The sequence below is a fragment of the Sorex fumeus genome, unplaced genomic scaffold (assembly GCF_029834395.1).
Source record: "Sorex fumeus unplaced genomic scaffold, SorFum_2.1 ptg000073l, whole genome shotgun sequence".
In the NCBI taxonomy this organism is placed as follows: domain Eukaryota; kingdom Metazoa; phylum Chordata; class Mammalia; order Eulipotyphla; family Soricidae; genus Sorex; species Sorex fumeus.
The window spans coordinates 16,993,827-17,019,710 of NW_026606130.1; the positions used below are offsets into that span (position 1 = coordinate 16,993,827).

Sequence of the window (25,884 nt, forward strand, 5' to 3'; positions counted from 1 at the left end):
ATATCAATGGTATAAACACACCAATTAAGGGACAAAGAGTGGCAAAAGAATTAATAATTGAATCCAACATTCTGCTACAAAGAAATACACTTGAAGATTAAGAACAATCACAGACTCAGAGTAAAGGATGGAAAACAATTCTGCAAGCAAACAATTCCTTCAAAAAGGCAGGGATTGGGGGTATGGTGCCGCCAGCAGGTCAATCTGTACCTGTGAGTAGAGTGCATCAGCAGCCTGATGGCACTGTCAGACTTTCAGATACCCCAAAATTGCTGCTGTGCCTTTGTCCAGACCCCAAAAACTAGTGGCAAAGTTTACCAAGAAAGTAAACGGCCAAAAGTCAGGTATGTGGGAGACACACCCACAAACCACCTCGGGCTCAGCTATATAATTGGAGGCATTGCCTCTCTGGTTCCTGCTCGAACTGCTTAATGGCCATGATCCCAGAGACTCAGAAACGAATCTCGGAATCCAGTGGTTTTTGGCAGAAATGCGTCCTGTTCCTGCAGTAGGTTACTGGTGCTGGGCCACTCCAGGTGGGAATAGGTTTTGTGCCTTGGCCTGTTCTCCCTGGCAGCCTGGTGACCGCCATCCTCCAGAGGCCACTGGACAGTCAGGTTTGGGCCTGCAGTGACGAGACACGCGGGGCCTCACCAGATAGGGGTGGAACTGGCCCTTTCCTCCCCATCCCAGCGAGACCCCAAGTCACCGCCTACAAATGGCCTCTCTGGCTCCTGATCAAGCTGATTAGTGGCCATGATCCCAGAGACTCAGAAACAAATCTCGAAACCCAGCGGCTTTGGGCAGAAATGCATCTGGACCGCATACAAGGTGGCAGCCAACGCAGAGCTTACTGAAAAGCCACTTTTGAGCCGGCAGTGACGGGGCAACTGCAGTCTCATGGGAAGGGGGGCGATACCGGCTCGTTCTCACGCCCTCCTGAGGTCAAAAGTTGCCCCTCACAAGCGGCTCTCCGGCATGGCCATGGCTCCAGAGGCAAAAGGACTTAATCCAGAGCCTGGCAACTTGAGGCAGAAAAGTGAATGGACCATGCGTTAAACTACGGTGCCATGCCTCCCTGGGAGGGAAAGGGTGTTGCTCTCTTCTGCCGTTTTCCCCGCTGACAGCAAGGTGGCCGCTGCCTCAGAGCTTATTAGAAAGCTAGGTATGAACCAGCGGTGATGGGGCAACTGCAGTCTCATGGGAAGGGGGACAGTACCGGCTCATTCTCCACACCCTACCGAGGTCACAAGTTGCCCCCCACAAGTGGCTCTTTGGCAAGGCCATGGCTCCAGAGGCAAAATGACTTAATCCAGAGCCTGGCAGCTTGCAGCAGAAAAGTGAACGGACCATGCGCCATGCCTCCTAGGGAGGGAAAGGGTGTTGCTCCCTTCCGCCCTTTCTCCACCCCCCACCCCGGGGCAGCAAGGTGGCCACCGCCTCAGAGTTTGGAAAGCCAGGTATGAGCCAGCAGGGGCAAATGCAGTCTCATGGGAAGGGGCTGGTACCAACTTGTCCTTCACACCCTACCGAGGTCACAAGTTGCCCCACACGAGCGGCTCTCTGGCACGGCCATAACACCAGATGTACAGAAACCAATCTCGTAACTATCTGGCTCTTTGCAGAAATCCAAAATCATTATATGATTCTCATAACCAGCTATAGAAAACAAAGTATTTCACAATGCCTTTTCAGCAATTCTGATTGTTGGGGGGGGGGGGAAATTCTAAACAATAATGGTGCATCTTTTGTCGAAATAATGAATGTAATCAATGTAGAGAAGAGTTAAGTGGAAATCATCTGCCTCACAGGCATTGGGAGGAGTGGGAGGAGGGTATATTGGGGTTTTTGGTGGTGAAAAATGAGTACTGGTGAAGGGAGAGATGTTTGATCATTTTATGACCGAGACTTACACCTGAAAGCTTAGTAACTTTTCCCACAGTGATTCAATAAATAAATATAAGAAGAAAAATAAATAAATAAATAATAAAACTATGAAAAAAAAGTAAGGTGGAGTTCATGTCCAAATCAATCAGCTAATCAGTGGCTTAATAAATAGCAGAACTCCTACATAAAAAAAGGCAGGGAAGGCCATATTAGTATCGAACAACATAGACTTCAGGATGAAAAGGTTATAAAAGACAGCAAAGGTCACTTCTTAATAATAAAGGAATACACACATCAGGAAGAAATTACACTCCATAAACATATATGTACTTAATGTGGGATAACCAAAGTACTTAAAGCATCTTCTAAAAGACTTCAAGGAGGACACTGGTAGCAACATAATAGTAGTTGGAGACTTCAACACCATTTTGTCACCTCTTTATAGGTCAATAAGACTGAAACTCAGCAAGAAAATACTGGCTTAGATGGATGAAATGGTAGAGAGGAGGCTAGTAGATACATAGAGAGCTCTTTTTTTTATTAGTGAAACACCATGAGGTACAGTTGTAGATTTACAATATTTTGTGCTTGGGTTTCTATACAATGATCAGATACCCATCCCTCCACCAGTGCCCATTTTCCACCACCATGGATAATATCTCCCCACCCCCATCCCCCCATCCCCCCCTGTCTCTGTGGCAGGGCAATCCCCTGTGTTCTCTCTCTCCTTTTGGGTGTTGTGGTCTGCAAAAGAGGCATTGAGTGGCAAACATGTTCAGTCCATAGTCTACTTTCGACATGCATCTCCCCTCCTGGGAGGATCCTCCAAACATCCTTTATTTGGTGCTCCCTTCTCTATCTGAACTGCCCTTTCCTCTAGGATACCCGGCTGGCCTCTAAGTTATGGAGTAATCCTCCTGGTGCTGATCTCAGCTATTCTTGGATATTAATCTCATATTTTGTTACTTTATATCCCCCAGATGAATGCAATCTTTCTATGTCTATCCCTCTCTTTCTGACTCATTTTGTTTAGCATGATACTTTCCATATTGTACCACTTGTATGTAAATTCCATGACTTCATCTTTTCTAACAGCTACATAGTAATCCATTGTGTAGATGTACCAAAGTTTCTTTAACCAGTCATCTGTTCTTGGGCATTCAGGTTTCTTCCAGTTTCTGGCTATTGTAAAGAGTGCTGCAATGAACAAACAAGTGCAGATGTCACTTCGATTATACATTTTTGCCTCTCTGGGATATTCCCAGGAGTGGTATTGCTGGGTCAAATGGGAGCTCAATTTCTAATTTTTTGAGAATCGTCCATACTGTTTTCCAGAAGGGCTGAACCAGTGGACATTCCCACCAACTGTGAAGGAGTGTCCCTTTCTCGCCACATCCACGCCAGCATCGGTTGCTTTTGTTCTTTTGAATGTGGGCCAGTCTCTGAGGTGTGAGATGGTATCTCATTGTGGTTTTGATCTGCATCTCCCTGATGATTAATGATGTAGAGCATTTTCTCATGTGCTTTTTTGCCATTCGGATTTCTTCTTTGAGAAAGTTTCTGTTCATTTCATTGCCCCATTTTTGGATGGGGTTGGATGTTTTCTTCTTGTGGAGTTTAACCAGTATTTTGTATATCCTGGATATCAACCCCTTGTCAGATGTGTATTCGGTGAATATCCTTTCCCATTCTGTAGCCTGTCTTTGTATTTTGGTCACTGTTTCTTTGGAGGTGCAGAAGCTTCTTAGTTTAAGATAGTCCCATTTATCTATCTCTGTTTTCACTTGCTTGGCCAGTGGCGTGGCATCTTTGAAGATACCATTAGCTTCAACGTCATGGAGGGTTTTGCCAACTTTATCTTCAATGTACCTTATGGTTTCTGGTCTGATGTTGAGGTCTTTAATCCATTTTGATCTTACTTTTGTACATGGTGTTAGGCAGAGTTCTGAGCCTATTTTTTTGCATGTAGCCGTCCAGTGATGCCAACACAATTTATTAAAGAGGCTTTCCTTACTTCACTTCACATTACGTGCACCTTTATCAAAGATTAGATGATCATATGATTGAGGGGAGATGTCAGTGTATTCAACCCTGTTCCATTGGTCTGCAGTTCTGCCTTTGTTCCAGTACCATGCTGTTTTAATTATTACTGCTTTGTAGTACAGTTTGAAGTTAGGGAGGTTGATTCCTCCCATTTTCTTTTTCCCAAGAATTGCTTTAGCTATTCGTGGGGGCTTATTGTTCCATATAAATTTCAGGAGTGTTTGCTCCATTTCTTTGAAGAATGTCATGGGTATCCTTATAGGGAGACATAGAGAGCTCTTTATCCCCCCAAAGCCAAACACAGATACTTCTCCAGTACACATGGGACATTTGCCAAGATAGACCTCATTTTGAGCCACAACCCATACCTCAATAAAGTTAGAGAATAGAAATTGCATCAACTATCTTTTGGGACCATGATGCACTGAAAATGAAGGTAATCACACATAGAAATGGAGTATCAAATCAAACCCCTGGATATAAAAAAGTACACTGCTTGGGGCTGGAGAGATAGCACAGCGGGTAGGGCATTTGCCTTGCACACAGCCAACCCGGGTTCGATTCCCAGCATCCCATATGGTCCCCTGAGCACCGCCAGGAGTAACTCCTGAGTGCAGAGCCAGGAGTAACCCCTGTGCATCACCGAGTATGACCCAAAAAGCAAAAAAAAAAAGTGCACTGCTGAAAAATCTGTGGGTTATAGAGGAAATCAAAAGAACTTATGGAAGCATATGAAAATGTGAATGTGAACTACAACTACAAGAACTACTAGGAAGCAACAAAAACAATAACAAGAGAGAAAAGTTTATAGCTCTGTAAGCATTAATTAAGAAGGAAGAAAGGGCTAACATAAAAAAAAACTTGACTCACAGTTTAAAATCTTGAGAAATGGCCAACAAAAGGAGCCCAAACCAGGAAGGAGGAAGGAAAGAATAAAACTTAGAGCAGAAAATAACATGATGGAATCTAAAAAAAAAAACAATCCCTTTTGTTCTCTCTCTCCTTTTGGATGCTGGAGAATGGGCACTAGTGGAGGGATGAGTACTGGATCATTGTATAACTGAAACCCAAGCACAAAAATTTGTAAGTCTATAACCGTACCTCATGGTGTTTCACTAATAAAAATTTAAAAAAATCAAACAATACAAGAGTTCAATGAAATCAATAGCTGGTTCCTTTAAAATATAAACGAAACTGATAAACCACTAGCAAGACCCAAAAAGAGAGAGAAGCCTACCAAGTCAAATCAGAAATGAAAGAAAAGACATCACAGAAGACCGCAGAAATTCAAAGGATGATCAGTGATAACTGTGAGAAACTTTAGAACAAGAGAACCTAGAAGAAATGGGTAAATTCCTGGATTTCTATAACCTTCTAAGGCTGAACCAAGGAGTTTGAATACCTGAATAGACATCACTATGGAGGAAATTGAAACAGTAACCAAAAGGTTGCCCCCAAACTAAAGCCATCTTCAAACAGAAGCCCAGGATGGGATGGATTCAATAGTGAATTCTTTCAAACCTTTCAAGAGGGCCTACTGCCAATCATTTTCAACCTTTTCCAGGAAATTAAAGAAAATAAAACTATCCCAAACAGTTTCTATGAGGCAAATATCACCGTAACACCAAAAGTGAAGAGAGACAACCACCAAAATTGAGAAGTACAGGTCGATAGCCATGATGTACACAGATGTAAAGATCATCAACAAAATTCTAGGACATACAAATTCAGTAATTTATCAAGAAGATGATGACAAGTAGGTTTCATCCCGGGGATGCAAGGATGGTTTAACATTTGCAAGTCAATCAACATAATAAACCTTACAAATATAAAAATAAATAAAAACCACTTTATCATATCAATAGATGCAGAGAAAGCACTTGACAAAATCCAGCACCCATCCAGCACCCATTCAACAAAATGAGAATTTAAGGAACTTTCCTCAATATAGTCAAAGCCATCTACCACAAGCCTGCGGCAAGGTTTATTCTTAATGGGGAAAAAGCAAAAGCCTTCCAAGTAAAAGTCTTTTCTCTATGATGGGACACAAAACTGGGTTGCCCACTTTGGTCACTCATATTAAATGTACTACTGGAAGTACTGCCATAGCAGTTAAGCAAGAAAAAAGATATCAAAGGTACTCAGATATGAAAGGAAGATATCAAGATTTCATATCTGTAGATCACTGTATCACATTTATCATTGTCATCCCATTGTTCATTGATTTACTCGAGTGGGGTCCAGTAACGTTTCCATTCGTCTGAGCCCTGAGATTTTAGCAGCCTCTCCTTACTTTTCTTTCCCAATGCTGCCATATCGGAAGCTCTTTCAGGGTCAGGGGAATGAGACCCGTTATTGTTACTGTTTTTGGCATATAGAATATGCCATAGGTAGTTTGCCAGGCTCTGCCATATTTGTAGATGATGTGATATATTTAGAAAACACTGAAGACTATGCAAAAAATCTCCTAGAAACATATAGACTCATATAGTAAAGTTGCAGGTCACAAATCCATATCCAAAAGTCAATAGCTTTCCTATATACAAATAAAGAGAAGAGATATTAAAGAAACAATCCCGTTCATAATTGTGCCTCAGAAAATCAAGTACCTCAGAACCAGCTTAACTAAAAAGATGAAGGATATTTTTAAAAAACCTACAAAACACAATTTCAAGAAAAAAATAGGACACAAGGAAATGGAAATACATCTGCTGCTCATGGATAGAGGATTACCATTGTTAAAATGGCAATACTTCCCAAAGCATTAGAGAAATTCAATGCAGTCCCTATATGTGTAACATGACATTTTTCAAAGAAGTATATCAACCCCCTCCTAAAATTTAAACCCCCATGAATAGCTAAAGCAGTCTTGGGGAATAGAAGATGGGAGGCATCACCTTATCCAGTTTTAAACAATAGTACAAAGCAGTAATAATCAAAACACATTGTATTAGAATAAAAACAGACTCACAGACAAATGGAATAGAGCTGAATATCCAGACACAAAGCCTCAAATAGTTGATTATCTTTGATAACAGAGCAAGAACCATGAAATGGAAGAAGGAAAGCCTCTTCAACAAGTGATGCTGGAAAACTGAGCAGCTATAAGCAAAAGCAAAAAAAAAAACTCAGACTATTTAAAGTCATGCATAAAAATCAGATCAAAATAAATTAAAACCCTCAATATCAGACATGAATTCATAAGGTGGATAGAGGTACATAAGGAGAATCCTCCATGACATTGAAGCTAAAGCCATCTTCAAAGTAGAAACACCACTGACCAAGCAGTGGAAGAAATGATAAACAAATGGGACTACAATGAACTAAGAAGATTCTGCACCTAAAAAGAAACAGTGACCAAGATAGGACGTCAGTCCACGGAATTGGAAAAATTATTTACCAAACACCTATCTGATACAGGGTTAATAAGAAAGACATATAAAAATATATAGATATATAGAGAGATATTTCATTGGACGAACGGTGCAAGAAAATAATCTAACCCCATCAAAAAAGGAAGGGGAGAAGAAATGAAGAGAAACTTCCTCAAAGATGAAATACAAATGGACAAAAGGCACATTGAAAAAAACTCTACATTGCTAATCATCAGGGAGATGCAAATCAAAACAACAATAAGATATATCAAATATCAAAATATTTCATAAGTCCCCTGAGCAGACAGAGAAATCTAGGCATTTGATCCCCAGGCAGTCAGCCTTACCCAATTTTTGATGCAACCAACAAGGCTATAATTTCCAGACTTCCTAGGGTGGGAGCTCACAGGGGCATCGTCTCCCGAGCAGCAGCTGCGTTTCCCCATCATCCCTTTAGAACCACAAATTACCCATTTCTTCAGAACTCACGAGGGCAGCTCGATCACCCAACCAGTTTAGGTCAATAATAGTCCAGTAGCCCCTACATCAATCTACATTGCTTTCAAAACACAAAAGAAACTGTGAGCAGAAGAATCCAAACCAATAAGGTCACAATGATGGCTGGAGGAATTGGTCGGGATGGGAGATGTGTGCTGAAAGTAGATAAAGGACCAAACATGAAAACCTCTCAGTGTCTATATTACAAACCATAATGCCCAAAAGTAAAGAGAGATTATGGGGAATGATATCTGCCATGGAGGGAGAGGGAGGGTGGGAAAGGGGGGTTATACTAGGGACATTGGTGGTGGAGAATGTGCACAGGTGGAGAGATGGGTGTTTGATCATTGTGTGATTGTAACCCAAACATGAAAGCTTGTAACTATCTCACAGTGATTCAATAAAAAAAAAATTTAAAAAGGTCACAATAGTAAAGTAACACAAAAACCCACCAGGCTTAGTGAGTGAAGAAGCTAGCCCAGGTGACCCAACGAATAATAATGAGTTGAATAATCTCTCTGATAATGATTTAGAATGGAAATGTTAAGAATGCTTAAGGAGCACAAAGAAACAATGGAAAGCACCTCCAACAAACTACAGGAGGATAAGAGAGCAGAAATGAGGAAGATGGAAATGAAAATACAAACAGAAATGACAGACCCGAAAAACCTGGTAGGTGAAATGAAAAACTCATGGGAAGGCCTCACCAAAAGAGTAAAAGCTGCTGAGGACAGAATCAGTGAGTTCTAAGATGAGGTGCAGAGAATCTCCAAACAACGAAATGAAATGGAAAATGCCCTCAAAACAAATCAACAGGCGACAAGAAAAAATCAGGATGAAGCCAAAATGAACAATATAAGAGTTGTAATCACTGGAGTACCAGAGGAGCAGGAAGAAAACCCCGATGAAGAAGCAACTGTCAAAGCTATCATTGCTGAAAAGTACCTGGAGTTGAAGCGTGTATGCACCCAAATCCAGGAGGCCAGAAGGATACTAGCTAAAAGAAATCCAAATAAAAATACCCAAGACAAATCCTAATCAGAATGACAAAAACCATAGATAGAATACTGAAAGCAGCAAGATCAAAGAAGGAAATTGCTTATAAAGGAGCATCCCTCAGATTCACAGCAGACCTATCAGTTGAAACCCTCCATGCCTGAAGACAGTGGTGGGATATAGTGAATAAATTCAATGAAATGAACACCTCACCAAGAATATGTCACCCAGCCAAACACTCATTCATATTTGAAGGAACAATACACAACTTCACAGATAAAGAATAACTCTGGAACTTCAGCCAAATACTCATTCATATTTGAAGGAACAAAACACAACTTCACAGATAAAGAATAACTCTGGAACTTTGTATACTCAAAACCATTGTAACAAAAACTAAGTGGTCTACTTTAAGACAAGACAAGCCTCACAATTATACCAAACTCGTACATAAAGATGGCACAAATTCTCATCACAATAATCTCTCTCAATGTCAATGGACTAAATCCACCAAACAAGAGGCACAGAGTGGCAGGATGGATTAGAAAATTGAACCCCAGAGAGCACAGTTTTTTCTCCCAGGAGGGAGCAACATGACGCTCGCCATAGCCATGCCACCGGACCCCGCACCAGGCTGTTTCACTCGGGATGCCCCAGAGGGGGGCGGGTGAGAGCCCTCCCCGCCCCAAGGGACCCAGTTCCGGCAGCTGACAACCTCCACAATCCAACCACCACCATGCTCAAGGCTGCTACCCACATGCTCGAGCCGAGTCTCATGCGGAGTGAAGTCTGACAAAACCAGATAACGCAGAACTTTGTGACCCAGAACTCTGGGTTCAACTGGAATGGGAGCGGATATCCCCTGCCCATTTCCCCCTGTTTCCAGCGACCCAGCAGTCACGCCCATAAGCCAGCTCTTGTCTACGCCAGATAATCTCGTCACTCCCTACCATTCTCCAAGAATACTACACCATATCTGATGGGGTTTAAATAGCAGGCAATCAATCATAGAAGGAAATATATGCAAACATACATATTTTCAGATATATATACAAAAGTTCACATCACTCAACCTTTAACAACAAGTTAGTGATATCTTAAAGAATGTCTTAATGGCCCCTGCCAAAATAGAACAATCTTCACACTGTTTCCTCTAAGGATACCTTTTGTAGCATTTTCAGCGGTTTTTCATAACAAACAATACAAAATATATTATTTCAGTTGTGCTTTGGAACAGGGCTTGAAGCTTGGGATGGAAACATCCTAAATATGGTGGTGGGAAGGTGTAATGGTGGTGGGATGGTATTTCACTATTAAATGTAATCAAATATTGCGAACTACCTTATAAAATAAAAAATTTAAAAGAAAAGAAAAGAAAATTGAACCCAACATTCTGTTGCCTGCAAGAAACACATCTGAATAATCAAAGCAAACACAGGCTCAAAGTCAACGGCTGGTAAACAATCCTCCAAACAAATAACCCCTTTTTAAAAAGCTGGGGTGACCATACTAATATCAGGCCACATAGACTTCAGGATGAAGAAGGTTATAAGAGATAGTGAAGATCATTTCTTAATGATCAAGGGACCAGAACATCAGAAAAAACTCACACTCCAAAATGCATATGCACCTAATGAGGTACCAGAAAAATACTTAAAATAATTGCTATAGACGTGAAGACACTGATCGCAACACAATAGTAGTTGGGAAACTTCAATACCACTTGGTCACCTCCAGACAGATCAACTAAACTAAAGCTCAGCAAGGATATATTTTATTTGAGAGAAGAAATGAAAGAGAGGGAGTTTGTAGATATATATATATATATATATAGGACTTTTTAAAAAATTTTTATTCGTGAAACACCATGAGGTACAGTTGTAGACTTACAAATTTTTGTGCTTGGGTTTCAGTTATACAATGACCAAATACCCATCCCTCCACCAGTGCCCATTTTCCATCACCATGGATCCCAGTATCCCTCCCACCGCCATCCCCCTACCCCTCCCTGCCTCTGTGGCAGGGCATTCCCTTTTGTTCTCTCTCTCTCCTTTTGGGTGTTGTGGTCTGCAAAAGAGGCATTGAGTGGCAATCATGTTCAGTCTATAGTCTACTTTCAACATGCATCTCCCATCCTGGGAGGATCTTCACTGCTGGTGGGAATGCCGACTGCTTCAGCCCTTTTGGAAAACAATATGGACGATTCTCAAAAAATTTGAAATTGAGCTCCCATTTGACCCAGCAATACCACTCCTAGAAATATATCCCAGAGAGGCAAAAAAGTATAGTTGAAGTGACATCTGCACTTATTTGTTCATTCCAGCACTCTCTACAATAGCCAGAATCTGGAAAAAACCTGAATGCCCAAGAACAGATGACTGGTTAAAGAAACTTTGGTATATATAGGACTTTTAATCCCTCAAAAGATGAATACACATTCTTTCCAGTGCACATGGATAAAGTACATGCTCCAAGATAAAGTACATGCTGGAGCAAAAAGCATACCTCAATAAAACCAAAAAGGGAGAAATTGTATAAACTATCCTTGCAGACCATGATGCACTGAAAATATAAGTTAATCACACAAGAAAACATAATACAATCAAACGCCTGAAAATTAAACAGCTGCCCCCTGAACAAGAGGATTAGAGAGGAAATCAAAGAGGAAATTGAAAGATTCCTGGAAACAAATAAGAATGAGGTCACAAGCTATCACAACTTGTGGGACACAGCAAAATTAGTGTTAAGAGGACAGTTTATAGCTCTGCAAGCAATCATGAGGAAGGAAGAAAGTGCCCACATTAATAACTTACCTGTACAGCTTAAGATCTTGGAAAATGAACAATAAAAAGATGCCAAACCAGGCAGGAGGAAGGAAATAATAAAGCTTAGAGCAGAAATCAATGAACCGGAATGTCAGAAAACAATCCAAAAGATCAACAAAACTAAGAGCTGGTTTTTTGAGAAAACAAACAAGATCGATAAATCACTAGCAAGATTCACAAAGAAACAGAGGAAGAGAAACCTAATAAACTGTATCAGAAATACATAGGGAAATATCACAACAGAAGCTACAGAAACCCATTGAATCATCAGAGACTACTTTTAAATCTCTATGATACAAAACAGAAGAACCTTGAAGAAATGGATAAATTACTGGATTCCTATGACCTCACAAGCTAAACCGAAAAGATTTGGAATACAAGAAGAGAAGTAACACCATAGAGGAAATTGAAATGGTAATCAAAAGTATTCCCCAAATCAAAAGCCCTGACCCAGATGGACTCACTAGTGAATTCTTTCAAACCTTTAAAGAGCACCTACTGCCAATTTTTTTCAAGCTTTTCCAGGAAATTGAAGAAATAGAAAAAGTCCTGAACAGTTTCTATGTATCACCCTGAGATACATTTAACACCCAGAGACACCTTATCACTTATCACTTAATCACTTAACTTCCCGTGAGTCGTCGATTTGCTCGAGCGGGCGCCAGTAACGTCTCCATTTGTCCCTGTCGCGTGCTAGTGTAGCCCAATGGCATCTGTTCGTTCCGGGAACATGAAGGCCCTCAAACCGATCGTTCAGGATCTTGACGAAGAAGTCTGACCATCTGGAAGGTGGGCGGCCACGCGGTCTCTTGACATCCCATGGAATCCAGTTGGTAACAGCTCTAGTCCAGCAGTTGTCTTTAAATCTCATTACGTGACCAGCCCATCTGATTTTCGACACCTTGGCATATGAGACAGCATCCCTGATTCTTGATCGTCGACGGATGTCAGAACTCCGGATTCTCTCTCTCATTTGAGTGAAACGTGATATTCTAAGCATAGCTCTTTCTATTCTTCTTTGGGAGACCTGAATAGCGTTCTCATCTTGTTTGCATAGGGCCCAGGTCTCTGAGGCATATGTTAATGCAGGAAGAACAGTGGAATCAAAGAGATGTGCCCGGAGCCGGAGGTTCTTCGTCCTCTTAGCTATTTCTTCAACATTCTTGAAGGCGTTCCAAGCCGCTCTCTTCCTCCTGCGCAGCTCGGGTGCCAGGTCATTTGTCATGTTGACCTCTCGACCTAGGTACATATAGCTGTTGCATTCGGAGATGGTCATTCCATTGAGAGCGAATGGGGCGTCAGGAACAAGGCTGTTTCTCATAAACATTGTCTTCGTAAGATTCAGCTGTAGTCCTACCTTTCCACACTCACGGTCAAAGTTGGCCAGCATTTGTGCCACTTGGCTGATGTTTGTTGTTATTAAAACAATGTCATCAGCAAAGCGGAGGTGGTGTAGTTGCCGACCATCTATCTTCACTCCCATTCCTTCCCATTCCAGTCGTCGCATGATGTTCTTGAGGGTGGCACTGAAGAGTTTCGGTGAAATGGTATCACCCTGCCACACCCCTCTCTTGACATCAACGATCACTTCTTTGTAGAATGGTGAGATCCTGGTAGTGAATCCGCAATATAGCTCACGGAGGATCCTGATGTATTGGGCTTGAATGCCCTGATTGGCTAGGGCTTCAATGACCGCTTCCGTCTCAACAGAATCAAAGGCCTTCTTTAAATCAATGAACTTTAAACAGAGCGGCATCTTGAACTCCCGAGAAACCTCAATGAGCTTGGTTATTGTGTGGATATGGTCGATGGTGCTGAATCCTTTGCGGAACCCTGCTTGCTCGCATGGTTGTCCTTCATCTAGTGTTCTGCCAATCCTATTTAGGATGACTCGAGTGAACAACTTGTAGATGACAGACAATAGGCAGATCGGGTGAAAGTTGCCAATGTCATGGATGTCTCCCTTCTTGAACAGTAGTACGGTCCTGCTGATTTTCCATTGGGACAGAACCTTGCATTCAGACAGGTAGCGAGTGAAGAGCCGAGCCAGTGTATTGATGAGTACTGACGGCAGGTTCTTCAGGTGTTCAGGTCTGACCTTGTCTGGGCCGGGTGCTGTTTGTTTCTTTACCGACGAAATGGCGTGTCGGATTTCGGAAGGGAGAACTTTGGGAACAACATATCCATCCTGTGGAATTTGGGATGTCGGCAAGTGGACATGGCTATCGAAGAGATTTGAGTAGAAGTCATGGATAATCTTCTCCATTGCCGTTCTGGAGGATGTGATGGATCCATCAGGACGTCGGAGGGCAGTCATCTTGGTCTTATAGTTGGCGAAGGACAGGCGGGCGTTACGAATACTTTTCCCGGCTTCTGCCGCATCTACCAGTACTTCTGGTAGAAGTCACTACCAGTAACTACAACTAGACCAGTAACTACAACTGGTCTCATCCAGAGACACCTTAAAAATAGAAAATTACGTGCTCGCTTCGGCAGCACATATACTAAAATTGGAACGATACAGAGAAGATTAGCATGGCCCCTGTGCAAGGATGAAACGCAAATTCGTGAAACGTTCCATTTTTTTTTTTGGAGGCCAACCACACATGCTAGGGGAAAAGGGAGCTCAGATAGAGAAGGGAACACCAAATAACGGTGTTGGGAGGATCCTCCCAGGATGGGAGAAACATGCGGAAAGTAGACTCTAGACTGAACATGATTGTCACCCATTGTCTCTTTTGCAAATCACAACACCCAATAAGAGAGAGAGAGAGAACAATAGGGAATGCCCTGCCACAGAGACAGGGTGGGATGGGGGGAATGGGGGGTGGGAGGGATACGAGGATCCGTGGTGGTAGGAAATGGGCACTGGTGGAGGGATGGGTATTTGATCATTGTATAATTGAAACCCAAGCACAAAAATGTGTAAGTCTGCAACTGTACCTCATGATGTCTCACTATTAAAAATTAAAAAATATAAAATTACAAACTGATATCCCTAATGAACACAGATGCAAAAATCTTCAACAAAGTACTAGCAAATAAAATCTAAAAGCTCTTCAAAAAAATCATACACCATGACCAAGTAGGATTCATCCCAAGGATGCAAGGATGGTTTAACATTTGCAAGCCAATCAACATAATATGCCATATCAATAAAAGTATAAAAACCTTATGATCACATCTATGGATGCAGAAAAAGCATTTTACAAGGTCAGCACCTTTTCTTCATAAAAACTCTCAACCAAATGAGAGTTGAGGGGATTTCTCAATAGAGTAAAGCCATCAACCACAAGCCCAAAGCAAGCATTTTCCTCAATGGGAAAAACTAAAAGCCTTCCCTTTAAGTTCAGGCTTAAGAAAAGGCTGCCCACTCTCACCACTTCTATTCACTATAGTACTGAAGTACTTGTCATAGCAATTAGGCAAGAAAAAACACCAAAGGCATCCAAGTAGAAAAGGAAGAAGTCAAGGTCTATTTGTAGATGACACGATACTATACACGATCAAATACTCCTTAATGTTATATGGAATAACAAACCCCATGAATAGCTAAAGCAATCCTTGGGAAAATGAAGATGGGAGGCATCACCTTCCTCAAACTCAAACTGTACACTAAAGAGGTTGTAATTAAAAAATCCTGTATTGGAATAAATAAAGACCTGCAGATCAATGAAACAGAGTCGAATATCCTGAAATCAAGCCTCAAATATATAGTACTTAATCTTTGACAAAGGAGCAAGAAAAGCCTCTTCAATAAATGGTCTTAGGGAAACTAGTTGATCACATGCAAAAAACTAAACTCAGACTTCTTTCTAACACCATGCACAAAAGTAAAATCAAAATGGATTCAAGACCTAAATCCATAGATACATAGAGGAAAATATAGACAGAACTCTCCATGATGTTGAATACGAGGAGATTCAGGGAATGATTGGGGGAACAACTGGGGTCAAAGGTGAGCCCCTGAGCCTTGGCCCACGCAGACAAATAGTAGGAGGCCCTTCCTCCCACAGGACTCCCTGGGCTTCTGGCAGCAACTCCTCCCTCTCTCCTCAGACAGCTGCTGGTTGCAATGTCCAGTCACTGTCTAAAACAAAACGTGAAGGACCATTGAGCAAGCTAATTGCCAGTTAGCCAAGGAGAGTGAGGAACCAGAACACCCTGTTTGACTGCTTGTGGGTTTGTACAGGAAATTCCCTCCCCGAAAGGTGTTCATTTATTGTTTCCCTTTTCCCCTAAGGTATATAAACCTAAGCCTGTTAGCAATAAAGCGAGTCTTCTCACTGCAGAGGTTCCCAGAACATGTGTCTTGTCTTTTTCAGTCTTGTCATATAGCTTTTTCATACAGCTCTGTGTACTCACCCTCCCTCTAGGAGTTGTCCTCCTTCCCCATCAGGTGTGCAACAGGTGGGGTTTAGTGGACTGCCACAGCCAACTCTTCAGCTGGTCCTGGGGACCCAGCATGTCAGCACGACAGTTGAAGTTATAGGCATCTTTAAGGATGAGATGCCACTGAAAAAGCAAGTGGAAGGAAAGACAAGCAAATGAGACTAAATTAAACAAAGATGCTTCTGCACCTCAAAAGAAATGATTACTAAATTATAAAATCATCACGTAGACTGAGAGAAAATATTTGTCCACCACGCATCTGATGAAGGTTTAATATCAGAGATACATAAAGCACTGGTGGAACTCTACAAGAAAAGAAAATCCAACCCTATCCAAAAATTGGGAGAAGAGAAAAATGGGGATAAGAGATAAATAGAAACTTCTTCAAATAAGAAATACAAATGGCCAATAAGCACATAAAAAGATCTATAGCATCAGTGGAATGCAAAACAAAACAACGAGATATCACTTCACACAACAGAGACTGGCATTCATCAAAAAAGAACAACAACAATGAGTGTTGGTAAGGAAGTGGTGGTAAGGGGATGCTCATTCACTGCTGGATCAGTTTTTCGACTGGTCCAGCCCTTTCAGAAGATAATATAGATATTCCTCAAAAACTAGGAGTTGAGCTTCCATATGACCCAGCAATTTCAATCCTGGGAATATACACTAAGAACTCATGAGCACAAATCAGAAGAGGCATCGGCCTTCCTATGTTCACTGCAGCACTGTATGCAATAGACGGTCCCGGTCATGGTCACGGTCCTCCCGTTGTTCATCAATTTGCTCAAGCAGGCCCAGTAACGTCTCCATTGTGAGACTTGTTGTTACTGTGTTTGGCATATCGAATACGTCACGGGTAACTTGCCAGGCTCTGCTGTGTGGGCGAGATACTCTCGGTAGCTTGCCGGGCTCTCTGAGAGGGGCGGAGGAATCCAACTCAGGTCGGCCATATTGGCTGCGTGCAAGGCAAACGCCCTACCGCTGTGCAGTAGACACAATACTGAATCAACCCAAGCATCCATGAACAGATAACTGGATAAAGAAACTATTGTACATATACACATTGTAATATTACACAGCCTTAACAAAAGATAAAGTCTTGCAATTTGCTGCAATGTGGATATATCTGGAGCAGATTATGAGTTAAATCAATCAGAAGGACAGGAACTGACTGTAAATAATCTCTCTTATGTGGGATCTAAAAATCCTTGTAGGGGGGAATATAAAATGCCCAATGGGAATAGAAATGAAGAGGAGAATTTTTTTTCTAGAAAGTGTGGCATGTGGCAGAGGTGAGGGAGATAAGTTATGAAAGAGAACACTACAACAGGGGGAAAAGTGCCTGCCACAGGGGCATGCTGGGGGCTGAGAGAGAAACTGGGGATATTAGTGGAGTATAGTGGCCACTGGTGAAGGGATTAATGTTGAAACAATAAAAGCTTGAAGCTCAGTAATAAATATTTTGTAACTTTGTAACTCACAGTGATTCAATTTTTAAAAAGCTAAAAAAAGGTGGGGGAGGGTACAGTGCTGCCAGCAGATAAACCAGTACCCACTGGGTGAGTGCATCAGCAGTCTTATGGTACCTTCAGACTTCGTTATGCCCCCAAATTGCCGCTGTGCCACTAGCAGGACTCCAAAAACTCGGGAACAAGTTTTCCAAGAACTTTAACGGCCAAAAGTTTAATGTAAGAGCCATGCCTACAAACCACCTCTGGCTCAGCTATACAAGATCATTTATCTGCTTTGTTTCAGAGATCCATGGATAAATCTGGTAAGAGATCAAAAGTCGCAGTTTTTGATCTCTTACCCATGCAAGACTAAAGAGACCAGGGTAAATCAGAGGGGGTTGAGTTAGCCTGGTGCCCACTCAAGCAGAGTTCCAGGCAGCTGCTTGTGGCAGCTGCTTGCTTCCACAATCCAAAATCACCGCCATGCCCCCAGTTGGACTCCATTGTCTTGGGAGAGTCCTCAATGAGATGCATTGCACTGTAGCACTGTCCTCCCATTGTTCATCGATTTGCTCAAGTGGGCACCAGTAACGTCTCCATTGTGAGACTTGTTACTGTTTTTTGGCATTTGGAATATGTCACAGGGAGCTTGCCAGGCTCTGCCATGCGGGCGGGATACTCTTGGTAGCTTGTCGGGCTCTCCGAGAGGGACAGAGGAATGGAACCCGGGTCAGTTGCATGCTAGGCAAATGCCCTAACCGCTGTGCTATTGCTCCAGCCCTACTGAAATAACAAGTAACTAAATTTATTAATTAGTTTTTAATCTTAAATTTTGGTTTTGAGACCACATCCAGCAATGCTTGGGGTTACTCCCAATTCTTCACTCAGGCAGTCATACAGTACCAGGGCTCAAACCAGGGCCACATGTTTAAATGGGCCACTTGTTTAAATAAGTGACAACTATGAGATTTGATAACATAATCAATCATTCTTATGTCATTTACAGATGAGAATATTGAGGATCAGAAATACTATCCTGTTATGTAAAAAAATTGGAAAGTACATAGCACACAAGGTCACAGTGTCATAAGCAGTGAGGAGAGAAGGAGAGAGAGAGTGGGAGGTAAAGAGATATAATCTGCTGAAAATTCAAGTATGTGGGTTTTGTAACTGAAATCTCCAGGCTTTCTCAGGGTGGGGATGGGCTACCTCCTCCTACCTTCCTGTACTTCTGGAAGCCTCGACAGTCACATGTCCACACCCCATAGCTGCCAGCCAGTTTTAAAAGCTAGTCCAGCCTTACCATCCCGATAAAAATACGAATGTCCTGAATAAACACAATGCTCTTAGTACCTATATTGCAAACCATAATGCACAAAAGGAGAGGAGTAGGCCCTGAGAAGCTCCAAGTGTGGTCTCAAAACATTTTTTTCTTGCTGACTTCTCTATATTCATTTTTTAAATTTTTATAAAACAGACATAGTCATGACTTACAAAGTTAATGATAGTTTTATTTTAGGCATATAATAATTCAACACCAATCTCTTTACCAGTGTCACCTTCCCTGCACCAGTATTCCCAACCCTCACTCCACATTCACCTGTCAACTTGACAGGAACATTACAAAATTTCAGTGGTTGTCATTTAAATCTTATTTTTTCAGTTCTGTTAAATCTGTATTTTGTATATATGGGTATTGCCCTCACTCATATTACTGGTATAGCTAAAGCTCTGATGCCTGTTGACCTATTATTTCTCATTCTCTTCTTTCCCCCTTGATTTCTTTATTTCTATCTGTTTTCTCTCTAGACACTGGGGTCAAGGATGATCTAAGCATCCTCCTTTTACTACAATTACATCTCCTTATCCAGTATTCTTTATTCCACAGATAAGCGAGATCATCCTGTGTTTGTCTTTCTTCTTCTGGCTTACTTCACTCAACATATCTTCCAATTCAAACCATGTTGAAGCAATTTACATGATTTCATCATTCCTTGTAACTGCAGAGTATTCCATTGTGTACATATACCACATCTTCATATACCACATTCATCTGTTGTTGGACACCTAGGCTTAGTTCATATCTTAGCTACTGTACTGAAAGTAACAACAAATAATGGTATGCATATGCCCTTTTGAGAAAGTATTTTTATTTCCTGGAGATAGATGCCCAAATGTGTAATTGCTTAGTCATATAGCAATTCAATTATAAGTTTACTAAAAACATTCCATACCGTTATCCACAGGGGTTGTACCAGAAAACAATCCCACCAGCGGTGGATAAGAGTTCCTTTTTCAATACATCCCCACCAACACATATTGTTCCTGCTATTTTTGATATGTGCCATTCTCACTGGTGAGAAATGGTATCTCATTATCATTTTGATTTGGATTTTTCTGTTGATAATTGATGCTAAGCATTTTTTCATGTGTCTACTGGCTACCTGCCTGTCTTCCTCTGAGAAGTGTCCATTCATTTCCCTTCCCCATGTTGATTCAAAACAAACATTTTAAAAAAGAAACCAAGCAAGGAAATAGAACACATCCAATAACAACAACCCTTCAGATTCTGATGACAAAAAAAAATGATATTAAAAGAGTGAGGATGGGAGGGTAAGGATGAACAATGGTGCTTGAATATTGGATCTTTGGTTTGTAGTATGGTATGATTGTACTCCTAAAACCTTAAAATTTTGTCTTATAAATGTATGTTATTACAATATTCCAAGAGTCCTTATGTTACCTGAGTCAGATGCCTTATACCCAGGGACATGGGCTTCTCTTTTCCCTAGGGCAACCTTACTCTACATCATCAAACCAGAAAGCTTTTGCATGCATATACATATACACAGAGAGAGAGAGAGAGAGAGAGAGAGAGAGAGAGTATGTATGCCAGTACTAAGACTCTTAGATGAAAGGAAACATCTGGAAAAAGGAGGCTGGCAGCAGAAGAATCTTGGATGCCACATTATTTGGAGGCAATCGGTAGGCTGGCAGGTAGGGTGGGGTGGCGTGGGAGCTGATCACGAATGTGGACTTGAATAATCAGCACAAGTTGACCATTGCCTAGCCCAGAGTTCCTCTGAAATAAAGACCTTTATCCCAAGCATTCCTGGTCAGCCTGAACATTACGTTAAGGTACTAGGGATGGGGTATCAGTGGTTCTTCAAATTGGGTAACAAAAACCTTCAGGGAACCCATATCTCCAAGATCCTCTGTTTTCTAGCATGAAAATTGGGCCAATATGCGAGCTTAGTCTGAGAAGCAGAAACATCATCTGTTGGTGCCCAACCAGATCATGAAGATGAGTCCTTGGATGCTGCCCTGCAAGCAGGAAGCAGAACCTGGACCCCACATTGCACTAAGGGGGTGAGCCTAAGCTTGAGAGTCTGATTGATACTGAAAAGGCAAAACTGACCCTCTGTGGCCAGCAAATTCCTGCAGCACAAAGCAGCAGCTTCCCCTTCTCACATATCTCAGACCTAGCTAAACTTTAGATGTAAAAATTCTCTCCTGTTTATCACAGACCCCAGGTGTGAGGAGGTCATGACTCATGTTTTTAGTTAACTGTAACTGACTATATTTCCGTTACTGTAACTGACCATGTTTTCTGTTATATCCAGTTCTTTGTTTTGATCCTTCCTACATTGTTGAATTTCATTGGATGTGATTATAGTAAGCCAGTATATAAAAGGAGGCTGAAAAGGCTGCTCTTGGTCACAAGATCTGAGCGAGCCTTGTGATCCTCTGTGAACATTAATTTCTTTCACGTTCCTTGTCTCAGCACCTCAAGACTGCCTAACTGAATGCTCATACAACAATCACCCTATCAAGCCAATCACAAATTCCACACTTCTACTACCTCTTTTCCGTGTACACATCAAGGCACCCACCACTAAGGCCACTATGGTTCGCTGCTTAAAGTACACACTGCTGTGCAAACCCCTCCAAGGGAGAAAGATTCATGAGGACTTTGGAAAAGCTGAGGGTCTTTTGTGTGAAGTTGGGACTTGATGTAAAAATGGAAAAATTAGTATTCTAGTAAGGACACACTAGCTCCAAATAAAATGCCAAGTTGCCATCAAGAGATCCAAGTGCTTATCCATTAGTATAAGGTCCAAGACTCTGCCCCAGGGGGTGGTGCCTTTTCAAAGAAATGTTCTTCCACACTTCCAACATCACAATAATCCCAAACCACCAAATAACATAACCATGACTCTGTTTCTCACGCTCTGACACTGTTTCTCTCTCAGACTCACTCATTCCTCTCCCTCCCCCCGCCCCCACACAACCATCTTGAGATGATAGTACTCAAGCTGAACTGAAGCAATAGCACAGAGGGTAGGGCTTTTGCCTTGCACGCAGCTGACACGGGTTTGATTCCTCAGTCCCTCTTGGAGAGCCCGGCAAGCTACCAAGAGTATCACACCCACACGGCAAAGCCTGGCAAGCTTCCCATGACATATTCGATATGCCAAAAACAGTAACAAGTCTCACAGTGGAGACATTACTGGTGCCCGCTCAAGCAAATCGATGAACAACAGGAGGACATTGCTACAGTGCTACAGTACTCAAGCTCATTTCTCTCAGACACACATACACACACACACACACACACACACACTCAAGCATGAAGGCCGGCATAAAGGCACACACCTTCACGAGTTCATGAAAGGAGATGGCTGTTGTTTCCCAGAAACATGTGACTTCTGGAGTGATCTCTTGCAAGCTTTTCTGGCCCCAGTGGCACTGGGCTGCCTCTGCCCCAAATCTTGACCCATCGAAGGACGCAGCTTCATCACCGTGAGGCTGCTGCCTAGAAACAAGTGCAGTGCAGATGAGCAAGAGGCCAACCAGGAAACCCTGAGACTCAGAAGGAAGTGCAAGTATAAACCAACAGATAGGATTTTTTGAGGTGATACCTGTGTTCTATCATTATAAGCACAATCAAGCTAGATCTTAAAATGTTGGCAGAGCTTCCAGACCAAATCATTTTGGGTCTAAACTGACGAAAGCAACTCACCACTGAATGCATGTACTATGAGCTTTTGTTCAGACAGTATTTTTCAGGGTAGTTCAGGGTGCCCTGCCTGAAATTAGGAGACCAGTTTCCTCAGAGGGAAGCGCTCAGTACTCCAGGGTTGTCAGGTCATTTGCACTGGACAGTCACAGGCAACTCCCTGTGGCAGCCATCTAGGACTATCCCTGGGGTTTACAGTCTTCTTCTCAGGGTGCTGTATATGTCAGCTTTCACCTGACCTGAGGTCCAGGCCACACGATAGGATAAACTTTCTGGATAGGAGTTGAATGGCAAAGGTGGAGCTGGCATCGTGGGGAACATGGCAGATTTACTCTTATCCCATAAACAACACTGTCTGTCAGCTCCAACCCTGCCCAAAGCAGTCCTAGTCGTGCTCCTGCCTCTGATTCAAACAGTGCTCACAGGATGGTACTGTAGCTACACAAAAGACGTCTACATAATACCTTCTCCTCCCCCATGATCTCCCTCTGTCCCCACACCCTCCCCTGGTCTTAGGACTTGTAAACTTCTCCAGGTTAAAAAGAAAAAATACATCAATGAAACATTTTGAAAAACAATAATAAAGGTTTTAAATTATAAACAAGGCATATTTGTAAAATTCGATCTATTTATGCATTTTAAATAAGCTGATTTAAGTTTATAAAATGTTTATAATGGTATAAATATGCTGGCATGTTTATTGTATATTGTCAGTCATATTTGTTACACTTAAAAACAAAATAAAATGGTGATAATCATAATAACATAAAATTAATAAAACATAGTAAGACCAACCAAAAAGGCAGGGATAAGTCCAGTGGGTGAGGCACTTGTCTTACTGAGGCTGACCGTCACTGGATTCCAGAACCACATATATTCCCCTGAGCACCACCAGGAGAAATTCCTAAGCACAGAGCTAGGAATAAGCCCTGAACACAGTTTACCATGGCCCTAAAATTTAACAAAGTTTAATAAATAAAAGAAAAAGAAAAGACGAAGTCACAAAATTTACATACAAGTGGTACTACATGGAAAGTATCATGTTAAGCGAAATGACTCAGAAAGGGATAGACATAGAAAGATTGCATTCATCTGGGGAACATAAAGTAACAAAATAGGAGACTAACACCCAAGAATGGCCGAGATTAGTACCAGGGATTTTACTCCATGGCTTGGAGGCCAACCACACATGCTAGGGGAAAAGGGAGCTCAGATAAAGACGGGAACACCAAATAAAGGTGCTGGGAGGATCCTCCCAGGATGGGAGAAGCATGCGGAAAGTAGACTATAGACTAAACATGATTGTCACCCATTGCCTCTTTTGCAAACCACAACACCCAATAAGAGAGAGAGAGAAAGAGAGAGAGAGAGAGAACAAAAGGGAATGCCCTGCCACAGAGGCAGGGTGGGATGGGGGGGATGGGGGGTGAGAGGGATACTGGGATACGTGGTGGTGGGAAATGGGCACTGGTGGAGGGATGGGTACTTGATCATTGTATAATTGAAACCCAAGCACAAAAATGTGTAAGTCTGCAACTGTATCTCATGATACAGTAGTCTCACTACTAAAAAAAATTTTAATAAAAAAATACAAAAAAAAAAAGAAAAAGAGACATACACAAAGAACAGAGACAGCAGGACCAGCACTGAAAATCAAACAGCCATGGCTGTATGACCACAGCCCAGGAGGATGGCACCGTGCAGTCCTGTCTCCACCTTCTACCAAACCCATTTCTCATGTCCACTGCTCCCAAAACTGTCCCTTGGATTCCAGGGGAACAGTTAGAACTTTAATTATGACACAAAGCCCACCCATCCAAATCAAGAGACAAGAGACACACTTGTAACAAGTGGCCACCATACTGGATTGCCAGCACTTTTGGAAAGAATATTGCTTCCATATAAGGTCTGTGGGTTAAGCTTAACATCACCATCTTGGGCTAGCCAAAGTGTAGTTCACAAAGGCTAGATTCCAGGAAGCTTCTCAAAAAGATTACCTTCCTCACCTAACTACTGATTATGGGTCAGTTGGACTGGTAAAACCATCAAACATCTCCCAGTTACTTAGGCTCTACAGAGTCTTAACTGGACAGTACAGAACTCTTCACAGACAAACATCTCAGGGAACACAGAAAGGGGGCAGTTCCCATTTTGTGCAGTCCCTCTGACAGCCTGTGAATGTGTGCTGAATGGTGGTAATAAGGGACTGGGGTTGTTTGGTATGGGTGAGAGACAAAAATGGGGGAGACGCAGGAAGGCTGACACAGGCTTGCATAGCTGCCTGTATTGTCTGACAAAGTCCAAGAGAGTAATAACAATTTTAAAATTCATTTAATTAAAAACTATTATTTACAAAGTTATTGATAGCTGAGTTGTAGGCATATAATATTTCAACACCAATCCCACAAACATGTTAACCAGTGTTCACATGCTTCAACCGGTCCAACCTCCAGCCCCACTTAATCTCTAGCCTGCCACCTTGACAGACACAATACAAAGTTCATAGCTGCAGCTTAGAACGCATTTTTCCAGTGTTGTTGAGTCTGTGTTTTGGATATATAGCTATGCAACTCTCCCACATAATCAGTATAACCAAAGTCCAAACTCCTGTTTCCTTATTACTCCCCTTTTTCATCTTCTTCTTCTCCCCCTTGATTTCTTTCCTTATCTGTCCACCCCACTAACGTCTGGGGTCTAGCATGATATATGCATTGACCTCTTTACAATGTTACATTTTAGAAGGTCATATTCTTGAGAGTGTGGTGTGAGCAATATAGTGAATATGTGTTGGTCAGGTGTGCTGTATGTGATTTTGTGTAGTAAGTGTGGGTATTATATATAAGGGGATGATGTGGAAGACAGTATGGGAAAAGGTGGTGGCATAGGGGTCGTGTTCTTAGTAATTATCCAGATCTTCAGCTCTAGCTTGTACCACCTGCGTTGGCCACATGGAGGTGGAAGAGACACCCAGTAGATACACTATTAATTCTAGACTGCTGGCTTGCAAGGTGGAACCTGAATAAGAAGAAGCAAGGCATAGCTTGATAAGAGGCTGCTACTGGATCCTGTTTGGCTTTTAAAAGTTTTTGTGGGGGTATGGTGCCGCCAGCAGGTCAATCTGTACCTGTGAGTAGAGTGCATCAGCAGCCTCATGGCACCTTCAGACTTCCCGATACCCCAAAATTGCTGCTGTGCCTTTGGCCAGACCCCAAAAACTTGGGGCAAAGTTTACCAAGAAAGTAAACGGCCAAAAGTTATGTATGTGGGAAACACACCCACAAACCACCTCAGGCTCAGCTATATAATTGGAGGCAAGGCCTCTTTGGTTCCTGATAGAACTGCTTAATGGCCATGATCCCAGAGACTCAGAAACGAATCTCAGAACCCAGTGA

General features: G+C 42.1%; 1 protein-coding gene and 1 non-coding gene across 4 annotated transcripts in view; one reads left to right on the forward strand and one right to left on the reverse strand.

Annotated features, from left to right (window-relative positions):
* NBDY (negative regulator of P-body association) overlaps positions 1 to 25,884 on the reverse strand; it is a 112,730-nt gene that overhangs the window by 19,865 nt on the left and 66,981 nt on the right. The gene's annotated exons all lie outside the window — the stretch shown is intronic.
* LOC130038244 (U6 spliceosomal RNA) lies at positions 14,104 to 14,210 on the forward strand. The gene has a single exon (XR_008794623.1). It is a non-coding gene; the product is annotated as a U6 spliceosomal RNA (small nuclear RNA).